General features: G+C 33.8%; 1 protein-coding gene across 50 annotated transcripts in view; it reads left to right on the top strand.

Moving 5' to 3' along the window:
* Positions 1 to 12458, top strand: part of LOC136837228 (ELAV-like protein 2) — a 324912-nt gene that overhangs the window by 282025 nt on the left and 30429 nt on the right. The window lies entirely within an intron of this gene.

Here is a 12458-nt window from a genome sequence, read left to right as displayed (position 1 = left end):
TGTTACTGTAAAATTTATTTAGTGTATATATTTATGTGTAATATACCCTATATACAGCACATTTTAACGACAGATTCAAAGAATTATGGCGGGATGTTATTTCAAGATTATGAGGAATCAAAACTATGGGGTTTGTAATTTATTATCAAATGCTAATCAAATTCATTGCTAATTTGACCTCAGCCGTGTTTAGTTATTCTCATGGAGTGCAAAAATAACTGGTGTTGCTGCTACTTTTGTTGGGGAAAAAAGGAAAAATGCTTTAATTGATATTTCAAAGTATTTAAATTTAAATTTGAAATTGTGTGATTTAGAGGAATCAGTAGCTCTGTTATATTAACCCTTAATGGATGGGTATCATCATATGAGTATCTGTAACAGGTTTTGAGTGATGGACAGGCTAACACATAAGTACTAATATTACGCGCCATACAATTTGGATGAATTTAGTGGGAAAGATGTTCATAGCACTTCAGTAGTTCATAAATGACTTATGGCAACTTTAGTAGCTCAGCACAGGATAGAGGGGGATCAGTATGCCTTGAGATTTGATTGGGAATGTATTGCCCCTCTCCATCCCATGATGTCTTTTTATTTATTTGCTCATAAATATACCCGAGGATTGCTGTTGGGGTTTTAGTTCTTATCTTTTGTGATAGTATGTCACCTATAATTGTAATTTTGCAAAGAAATATAAGAAAATGTATGTATACCTCACAAAAAGTTACTGCATCTCCCCATCTCGGTAAATCTCGTAAATATTTTACAACAGATATACTCGGAATTTGTTACTGATTTTAGTTCTTATCTGTTATGATATTGTGTGAGCTGTAATTATAATTTTACAAAATAAAACAAGTTATTAGAAAAACATGTATAACTTTGTAAAATTAGCATATTTTTACAAGTGTCTTGTAAAAGAGGCCCCACACAAGGTTGTAAATAGTCACTTTCAACTTCCTGTGGAAGGTAGGGGAAAATTTTTAGAATTTTTTTTCATACACCATGTGCATTTGCATATCTTCCTCTTTCCTTTGATGTTTTTTTTTTTTTAAGTTGGCCAACCTTAAGTTTTCCCGTTCTGGGGGTGTGCTTGATGAGTATTAGGACCGTCCCTTAAGGGTTAATATATAGCATTGTTAATTAAAATTTTACATTTTTAATGCGCTCAAAATTGTTTTTAACTCCAAATGAAATTTAGGAATTTATTCCTGATTAAGTGGTAAAGGGGTTACTTGACAGCTAGTGTTTTTTTTTTTTTTTTTTTTTTTTTTTTTTTTTTTTTTTTTTTTAGTCATAGTAGGATATTGCTTTTATTGAAAAGGTTTTTCTTATGTTCACAATTATGGTAAAGTGCTAATAATTAAAAAAAAAGTTTTTTTATTGGCACAAGTTATTAGCAAAGCATGATTTCAAGCACAATATGGATGTGTTGCCATTATGTTTTATGCTTATAATTATGAATTAATTAGTGGATTTGTCTCTTGATCAGATCTGCCCTCTCAAATCACCATGTACTACAAAATAAAAGAATTATGCACGATTTTAGATTGTACATATCTTTGAGTTATTCATTGGTTTATCCTTACTTTACTAAAGGTAACATTTGCAATTTGTTTCTCAGTTTTCTATGATTTTTAAGCTGAAGAAAGTTGTTAGGGGGCTTGTGTGTGTGTGTGTGTATATACTGTATATATATATATATATGTAATATATATATATATATAGTTATTTTTGTAAATATAGTATGGGAGGGTGGTTTTCCTGATTTTTTTGTGTTAAAACTATACAGAAATTTTATCTTACTTATGCAAACAATTCAGACATTAAACAGTTGTTCAAGATAGAGCTCTGTAGACAGTGATTTTCCTTTCCCTTTCTAGTTATTAACTTGAGGTCCCATTACAGGGAAGTACATTTTATATATATATATATATATATATATATATATATATATATATATATATATATATATATATATATGTATGTATGTATATGTGTGTGTGTGTGTGTGCGTGTGTGCGTATTGATAGGTAGATAGATAGAGCATACCAGTCATTTTTACCATCTATGTCAATAGGCCAATGGCCTTTTAACTAGATAATTTCCTTATACATTTTGGATGTGCTAATAATTAAAAGCATTGACGACAGCTTCTTGTAAGATAATTTTTTATCGTTTGGATTATTTATTTTAATTTACTCATCTGTTATTCTTTATATCATTGTATGGTTTTACCAGTCATGCCTCAAAGTGAGATTTGCATTAGAACAATATTAGTGTTTAGGTAAATTACTTACAGTTTATTAGCAAGCTTTGGTATACAGTATTGTAGAATATGATATTAAGCTTATTGTCCAGTCAAAAGCCTTCTCTGAATAATAAATGATGTAAGCAAATTTTCATGGGTTTTGTCATTGTAGTGCCAGTTTTTTGTGGTTTGTAGGACTGCTATATCAATTTAGGCACCCTGATTGTGCATGTATAGAGTATATTGTTGCAATCTCACCATTAATATTCTAAGTTATATAATCAGGATATCAATTGAAGTTAAAGACAGATCTTGATGCTGCATTATTGCACTGGCTTACAGTTGATTTCTAATTTTAAGTTTAAAATACCTTAGGCCTGATAAGCTATGACCAGTATAAATTTCAAAACTTCTGTTCATCAAAACTGTGGTGGTATTTGTGATTTCTTATAAATGACAATGAAATTCAGTAGTTATTTGTGTGTAGATGGTAGGTTTACCAGACTTAGCCCTACAGACTGGAGGATGCATTTATTGTGATTTATTGAGTAGTTTTACTAGACCACTAGGTTCATGTAGGTGTCTGTATGATATACAAAAAAGAAGAAAAAAACTGGATACAGCTCTCCTTTTATTTGTTTTGTGTGTGAGACTAAATCTGGATGATATTAGTTTTACACATTTATCTTTTTTTTTTTTTTTTTTTTTTTTTTTTTTTATTACTCGGTTACACTGCTGTATGAAATTTGTATTTGGCCCCTATTCACTGCTTGATGCAAGAAGCCTAAGTTGAATGATTGATCTTTTTCAGTTTGAAGTTTGTATACAGTACTTACCAATCCTGCTTAAAAAAAAAATCTGTATCCAAGTCCCATTTCAGTTCAGTAATGCAATGGGTGTGCTTTGTGAAATCATTCTTTGGAAGCTATATTGTCAACATTCCTGAGCTGTGGGTGTTTTTAGCATTGAATTTGAGATATTTAATAAACTTTTTTCCCAAATCATTGGTTCCAGGTACTAAAATTAACTTAGTGATATGGTACCTCAATTTGATGTTGTTTGCCTTTATGTAAGGCTTTAATTAATCATCTTTACTGCTTTTGCTGTTGTTAATAGGTTTAATTATATTTTTCTGACAGTTGTATCTCTTGTGTAGTTTTTCCAGCTTCTGCTCTCATCATCTATCATGTTTCCACTATGTTGCAGAATTTAATCTTCAGTATACCTAGTACATAAATTATTTACAAGAAATATATTAATTGAATGTAGTTATTTTTTGCCTTTCAATTTCAAGTAATTTTGATAGTTTCTGTTACATTTAGTAGTAACATTGCAGCAAACTTTCCACCGAACATATTAAACATTACCATTTTTGGATGTTTTACTTTTTGTCTTCCTATAATTGCTGTGGTTTAGGCTTAATGTCTAACCAACATCCTTCTACTTTTCAGTGTTAATGGGAGGAAGCAGTACATTAATAAAATTTACTCTGTATGAATCATTATTAAAAAGAAAGTTTCAGTTTTTGCCTACCCTCGAGGCATCATGTAACTACTGTAGTTAAAAAGAATTGGTCAGAAATTTTGCTGTACAAGTCCATTGTCATTATCATGTCTTATCAAAGTATCATATATGTTTTCTATTCAGTGTTACATGTCCATAGCCATCTGCTGATAAGTTTTTTATGATAACTTGTATCTTTTATTATATTTAGTATATTTATTACTTTGTTCTGTTAATTTTTTTAAAATTATTTTTTGTTCAAATTAATTTTTTTGGAGAAAGTTTGTGATGACATTTTGAATATTGAATTCATCATGAAGACACATTTTTGAAACACTTGAGGTGTGCTGAATTTGATAAATGAATCTGTCTAAAATGGTATGTTTGTGGGGATATTGTACAGTGCTAGTTTTTCCCAATCCCTTGAAATTGCTTCTGAACTGGATATATGTTCTAGTAGGCATTGCATGCTGAATTTATTTTTATTGTTTATATATCAACATGCAGCTCTAGGCTTATTGCTATTTTCATTTTGGAAGTGGTTTCAGCTTCGGTAATTGTAATGGAACTTTGTTTAGGATATATTTCTTGTTGCTGACAGAGCATTACCTCAATTAAATGGCTTAAGAGACAGATGGAAAGACATAATGTAAATGCTGTCTACACACATGCATTCTGTTACCCTTCATACTTGAGACACATGCACATTCACATGTTCTTGCATGCCTTTCTCCAAATTCTTTTGGAAGGAGTCTGTTCTTGGTAGTTGTTTGTTGATATCAATTCCTCCTCAGATACATGTTCTCTTGAATGTTTACCAAATATTGAATCAGTATTTCTAAATTCTTTTTTATAAAGTGTGGAAAGAATGATGAAAGAAGCATGTTACGATAGTAGTTGCAGAGGACACTAGGGTGGAATTCAATTTTGTAAAGTAAAATCGTATTTATTTTTGATACATAGATAAAAGATAAAAGCTTCTCAGTTACCTTATTTGGGTAGTCATGCCAGCCTTTTCAATAGCAATAGGCATTTCAGTCTCATTTTGGAGATCTGTGGAATCCGTTATGTTTTTAGTTGGAATGGACTGAATACTGAGGATTTTTGTCCATGTGTTGTTTGAAAAATTTATTGATTGAATATAAGACCTCTTGGTTAGTTTCTGTTGGTGACAAGTCTTCCGCAATTTCTTCCTTTTGCTGTTAATTTGCAAAGATGACCTAATGATGATAACTGTTATAAGTCTGCAGTTACAGCCACTATTTGCTAGTCAGTTGTACAGTACTTTATTTTAAATCTTTAGTTTGTTTATGTACTTTCCTTTTCACCTTCATTTGTGGTTATGTGCAGAAGTAATTTAAGACTTCTAACTTTTATTTCTGCCACTTATTACTTTTCAAAAAGTTGTTGAACTCTCATAAACTGAATATGATTATCAGATCACTGGTTATTGAAGGTTCGAAGTTGTTGAAATCTTCATTGCTTTACTAAAGTTTGAAAATGGTACACTTTGAGTTCTTGGGATTATTTGGAAAACACACACTTATCTGCATGATAAGTGATTTTTGGTAATTCTGCCATCACACAGGATGAAATCTATAAGGTATTAGGGGTTGGTTAAGAAAGGACAGTACTCAGCACTAGGCATTTTATTTATTATGAATGTGTTTAACAAGAACACTAAGTCACGTATCCAGAAATGGTGTAGTAGCTCTTAAGTGAGAGGTGAAAAATAGACCAGGGTTAGGTTAAAGAAGTTGGGCAGGTAGTGGAAGAGATCAAAGAGAATGGTGTTGAAGGACACTATAGAGGCATGCAGGCTCACTTAAATAGTGTGGTTTTCACAATGTGATAGTTTAGTTCTTGAAGATTGTTTGATTATAGGGTAAAGTAATTTTCTTTGGTACTTGGTTAACTAGTTTGAAATGTGTTGGTTGAAATGATTTTTCCTCTTTGATGATGAATATTTTGATATTATAAAGCAAATGGTGCCTGTAGTTGTGGATCTTCAATTCAGGCATTTAGTTTAGCTGAAGTTGCTCCGGGAATATTTATTTTTCAGTTTTGACATAGTAATTATCAGAGGTAAGAACTACATGCCTTGTGGTTTTGTAAAATAAGCCCAAGTTTTTAATCTAACCCTCTTAACTAACAGCTTCCTTATCTCTAATAAGGAAGAAGGTGGATTCACATTTACTTAAGAAATTATTGCTTGGTTTATGATGATTTTTAGATTAAATTATTACTGGTCAGCAACTAAGCACAATCACTGACTGTTGTAAGCTTTTTATACAGAATTTTATAAATTGTGGTTATTTTATTAGCCAACATTTCTTACGGCTCATATTTGGATAACCAGTCATTGCAGTTAAGGTTGGCTGCCACACAACCATTCAGTTTAGTATTTGTTTGTTTTACACATCATATTCAGTACTGTACAGGTAAAAATTTTGAAAGGTGTGACCTGTGCTTAATTTGTATGAAGAGATTTGCTCTTTCCATGTTCTTGTATGTGATGTGTTTTGGGCATTTTATCATTTACCTCTGTATAGCATGTAAAGATACGTAATTGCAAGTATTAGAACAAACTCGAGTAAAGGGAAATCAACGAGAAAGGTTTTTTTTTTTTTTTTTTTTTAAGCTATTCTAATCATCATCCACATTCAGTTATTCCTAGTCTACTAACCACTACTTAGTACTAGCTTTGAAGTCATTCCTGTTTTGACTTTCATTTGTGAGGTGTAATACCATGCAGTTTTCCATAATTTTGGTTCCATCATTAACCAAATTATAGAATAAGCTTCCCAGCCATCTACAGTATTTGAATTACAGTATTAGAATTCAAAAGTTCAAACTGGGTGCCAAGGCTAGTCATGTGTTTAAATTATCTGAGCTTCAAAAGTTTAAACTGGGTGCCAGTGCTTTTTGTTTAGTGGGCTTGTGTGAGTCACATCTCATAGGATTGTTTTATCCCATTTGTGTAGCTTTCTACTTTCCAACTAGGTTGCAGGTTGTGGGTAATAATAAAGCTGAAAAAAAAGAGTCCCAGTGTTGTGACTAAATTGTTGTCCATTAAGGTCCACATGAATTCCAATTATGATTCCTCATCAATGTTTAAAATGATTAATTATAATTAATAATAATAAAAAATTATTATTATTATTATGATATTTATGCTGAAAGACCCCATAGTAGGAGCAGGCACTTTAATGATTTTTAATGATAGTTATTTCCACCTCATTAAGAACAAATCGTTTGTCCATGCCCTAAGAAAGTAAGAATTTTACTGTATAGTTTGCGTAAATTGTGCAACACTACAGTATTGGTGGTGATTCTGATAGAAAAATATTAATGGTGGTTGGAAATTTGCAATTTTAATGGTAATGTCCTAGAAGTGTAGGCATTTAGGAATTTAATTTTGTAAGAGGGCTTTAAAGATTTATAAAGTTATGATATATAAGTGTCCTAAATTTTATTTCAAATTTTATACGGGTCTTGTTAGAATTTTGTAACCTCTGGGATGAATGAGCATGTGATCAATCAAAATTGGTATGAAATGATGTATTTGTATTAATTTACATGCAATGTGGTCAATATTGAAAATGTCTGTCAAGTATAGTTTTGCAGTTTAGATTACAACGCCCCAAAATATTATGACTAGTATGTAAAGTGCTGTAATTTTATTAATTTAAAGATGTAATTTGCTTCATTAACTACTAATTGTAATGGTTTTTTTTTAAATTGCAATATAGTGCAAATCATAATATTTACTTATTAAAAATAGCAATATAATGTAAGGATTACCTTGAAGAGAAGTATGCAGAAAGCTTGCTGCAAGTAAAGATGCAGTGTTACTCTGACTGGGACTTATTTATAAAATTTCTCTTCAAGGTCAGTATTTACCTGGCAGTTACACAATTGGTGCTATTTTTCTCTGTTGTCAGAATTATCAGATGATTAAAAGACCTCTTTGGATGCTAAGAACAGATGATACTATTAGCTTGTAAATGACATTGGAGAAGGGCATTTAATAATTACATTATGTGATTTCTTTTTAAGGGTTTTCTGTCACTCCTTCCTTTAATGGAGAGTTCAGAAATCAAGGGAATGGAGTTGGTTTATATCCAACATTATTAATGCTATAGCTGTGTGGGAGATGTGAACAGATGTTGTGTAATTTTTACGGGAACCTGTACCAAGAAACATAGGAACTGTTGTAAGATGGTCAGACCATGGCTCTTGGTACATAAAGTTTCTGATCCTTTTTGAATGGTTTTAATTACTGTACAGTAAATTTGACCTTTGTAATTTTCTTATTTATTACAAAGTTGTTTAACAAAAACTATGATTCCCATTTCCAGACAATGGTAGGCATTTCTTGAAGTGTTTATTAAAATAAGATTAACAATTTAGCAAGGGTAAGTTGAAATATTTGGGCAGCTAGATGGGAAGAGATCACAGCTAACACATGAAGATTGATAGAAAGCTGTAATGCAGAGTGCCAAAGGGTTGTTAAAAAAAAAAAACTTTGGAGGCCTGTACAGCCTTTTACAATGTGTTACATAACAAAGATGGGGTTTTCAGGGGGAGGGTTATTTCTTCAGCAGGTCCAGGGTGAGGCACCAGAACTTATGCTCTAAGTAACTGCCCTTCATGGTCTATGTGCTACAAGATAGGAGTTGCATCAGTTCATCAGGACAAGTTTCATTATGACAGTGAATAGGTAGAGGTATGAGTTTCCTCAGGCAAATAGGTCTTCCGCATGAGTGATAGGCACCACGATAAGTCTGTGTGTGTCTGATAAAAAGCCTAGAACAGGTAATAACCTATTGATTTATGTTGTAAGCATATTCAACACTCAAAAGCATATTGATGGGTTAGAGTAAGCAGTTCTTTTGCTTCAAGAGCTTTCCATTTTTCAGGAATACAGCTCAGAAAGACTTATTTTGTTTGTGCCACTGTATCATCTACCAAATCATTACAAGTTTAATGTAATGACCCCTCTAGGCTCCTAGTCCCTTGTTGTTGGGTTGCAGGCTTTAGAGAGCAACTACCTAGGGCCAAATCACAATTTGGTAGTAATTAGTTGCCCTAAACTAAATTAGCTAGGTTTTCTCATTTTTTTCCCCGCTCCATTTTCTCCTCTTATGTCAGTATAGACATTTGCTGACACAGTAAGTACATAGTTGAATTGGATTACTAGTTGGAATGTGAAGAAATGTGAGGATGGATGGCATGTTCTTGACCTGTAGTATTTGAATAGCTGGGTGATGTAGGGAGGCAAAAGAACTATTCAAACCTCTTCCCAGTGCTTGATCTGATCTTGACAGGCTGACAACCCTCAAGGCACTGAGGGTAAGGTGTATACTTTCTAGAAAGTTCTAGTACAATCACCATTTCTAAAAGAACCATGTTTATCCTTTGCAGGTTCTTTTAGTGGTTGGGGCTTGTCTTAGACAAAATGTGGCATATTGCTTACCATACAAAATAACTTGAATCCTAAAGAAGACAGACAGGCAAAGGCAGCTGACATAAATATGGATACCCTTGTCCACCCAAAAAAAAGTTAATAGTCCAACGTTTAAAATCTGGCACCATTACAAAAGAACAGTAACAAAGTACTGTAAATTAGGAAAAATTTAGAGCTGATATAGCACTCACTCATTTTGAGTATTTAAATGTATTGGAAACAATTAACAGGGCTAGATTACATGGTCTTGGAACAGAGAAAATACCCTCCTCAGTTCTTGAGAATAAGTTATAAGTTTATGTCCAACATGGGAGATGTTCAAGATAAAATAAAAATTTGGTGATCAAAACAACTACTAAAACCCCCTTTTTTTCCCCCCTCAAATAAATACAAGGAATCATAGGGAACAGCCACATGTCACAAATGCTTAATTACATCTGATGGATGGTAATTGTACTTCATTCTTCAGATTTTCTTGAAAGATGTATTGTTTTTAAAATCAACAGACTTAAGATGTGATTCTCTGCTTAAGACAAATGTCAGATCCCCAGAAAAAAAAAATCCAAATTACAAACGTGTGTACATGTACTTTCATTGGGAAAACATCACAGAAAATAATGGTCCTTGATCAGAATAGAGATATACAGACTTCCATTTGTGTGTAAACCACTGCATATTAATGATGTACGGGGTGTTTCGAAATTAGACCCCCCCCCTCTACAGCATAAACTAAAATTGATATGGACAAAAACAAAAGTAATTCAGAACAGGTATTTATTTAAGTTTCTCTCTGAGTATTTAATATTTTGTGTGGCCTCCATCTGCCTGTACCACAGCCTGCATTCTTGAGGGGTATGATTTCAGCAAATCACAAAAAGCTGAGACTCAAACTCCATTTACCTGAGCACTTCGGTCACCTCTCTTTGCAGGTCGTCGAGGCTTGGTATACCATCATAGTTCACTGTGCGTGCTTCAACACAATCTTTTAAGACACTACCAATGTTTTCACACACATTAAGGTCAGGTGAGCTACCTGGAAATTCACTTGACGAGAAGAAGTCGATACAACTGTTTCGAAGCAGCTCCTGTGGCTGAAGAGCCTTGAAACATGGTGCCTTGTCATGCAAAAATGCGACTTCTTCAACAGATGACACATTTTCAGGATCTTGGAGGAAAGGAAATACTCCACCAGTAATCACAGTTTCTCTGAAGTATTCGCCATTCCATAACCGTCCGTTTTCTTTGATGATCCATACTAACCATTTGGCTGTGAAACAGAAAAATTCCCAAACATTCAGGAAATTTCACAACTTGGCGATAGCGCACGTCATCGCTGATATCATCCAACTTTGCAGGCCAAATGATGTCATTTTTATGATTTGGTTTCCTGACTGTGTAAATGAAGAATTCATCTGTTGCGGCAGCATGGAGAAAGTGCACGTCATCACTGATATCATCCAACTTTGCAGGCCAAATTATGTCATTTTTATGATTTGGTTTCCTGACTGTGTAAATGAAGAATTCATCTGTTGCGGCAGCATGGAGAAAGTCAGCGTCATCACAATCTTTAAGAAATGAACCACAAAACCATGCACGGTCTTCTCTCTGTTGCTGAATGATGTTGGGCTTGCTGATAACATGAAATGGCTTGATACCAGATTTTTTCAACTCACAATATAGAGCACTATAACTTCTCTTCTTTCCCCTTTTTGTTTCTAGTTCAAGCGCCAATTTACATAAAGACTTTCTTAGTCTACCCACTGCCTCAGCTATGATGTCTTTTGACTCCTGAGAAAGGACTTCAGGCCTTCCAAGATTTTCACTCTTTGTGCGATGACAGTCTATGGATTTTTGTTCCAGTTTCTTTTAACAAAAGATTCATCTCTTTTAATGTATTTAGCTATCTAGGAACATGAAATGAAGGATGTGCCAGCATCCCTGGCCTCTCTGAAGGTTATAGCCCAGATTTGGTCAGACCATCTGATTTCCTTCGAGTCGTTAGCCATGGCTGTATCTAACTTTGTCACTCAGTCTGAAAATACTAGAAATGTAAAATGAAAAATAGTCTAATAGAAACTTAAAATAATATATTTGGAGATAGGCTATAGCAGCTTCATAACTTTCCATTTGTTCTTGGGGGGGGAGCCTCTAATTTTGAAACACCCGGTATATGCAGACCAGAAGGACTTTTATGAAACAGCCATCAGTTCTATCCAAGATTTTGAAAGCAGAAACTCCCATGTTACTTGGAAATGTTTCAAAAGAACTGTACAAATCATTTGTCTAAAGACCTGGGAACCTCTCACATTGCTGCTACAATGTAACAATCTGTTTTCTTCACAACTGATAGGAACTTCTTAGGCATGTTTAATCACAAAGCATGCAGGTGTGCAAAACATAGCATACACAGATTACAAGGAAGAGACAGGAGTGATTGCAATGACATCCAGGAAATGATATACAGGTAGTCCCCGGTTATCGACGGGCTCGGGTTTACGGGGCTTGTCTAGCGATGAAAATCTGTGCCAAAAACCACCGATTTCCGCTTATCGGCGCAGATAATCATGTATTGGCGCCAATACATACTTAACAGAGGTGCCAATCTTTGGTTATCAGCGCTGATAAGTGCCGAAAATCGCTGACTCTTCAGTTACAGGCGATTTCCGCTTATCGTCACGATGTGGAACAGAACCCCCGCCGATAACCGGGGACTGCCTGTATATGTGTGTGTACTGTATTTGCCAGTGTTTTAGACACACTTTTATATTTTTAAATGTATAAAAAATTGCCCTGTGTCCAATGCGGCGGTATTACGGATGGGAGACCGAGTGCCGTGGGCTAGGCTAGGCCTAGCCTATAGCGAGCATACTGTGTAGGAATAAAAATTGTTGCTAAGAATAAAAGATGAAAAAAAAAAGCTAATTATTAAAGTAAATTGTGTTACTACTAATAAAATGTTGAAAAGCCAAATATCAGTGTTATCACAAACTCATGAAAAATTGCTTTGTTATGTCAGGTAGGTAGCCTATAAGGGAAGCTCACATCGCCTCACTGTACTCCTTCCAAAGCATACATAACCCACACTTGATACCTGGTATGTCTTGCATTATACAATGACTGTTTTACCTTTAGGAAACATTTATTTATTCTCAAAATAAAAAAAAACTCATCTACCTGTCAGCTATTTGCTTCGAGTGGATGTAAACAAAATCATAGCACCACCCTGGTGGCCTG

This window comes from Macrobrachium rosenbergii, chromosome 58 (assembly GCF_040412425.1).
Source record: "Macrobrachium rosenbergii isolate ZJJX-2024 chromosome 58, ASM4041242v1, whole genome shotgun sequence".
Classification (NCBI taxonomy): domain Eukaryota; kingdom Metazoa; phylum Arthropoda; class Malacostraca; order Decapoda; family Palaemonidae; genus Macrobrachium; species Macrobrachium rosenbergii.
The sequence above is the reverse complement of the archived record's forward strand: the minus strand, read 5'-3'. Positions and strand labels throughout refer to the sequence as shown.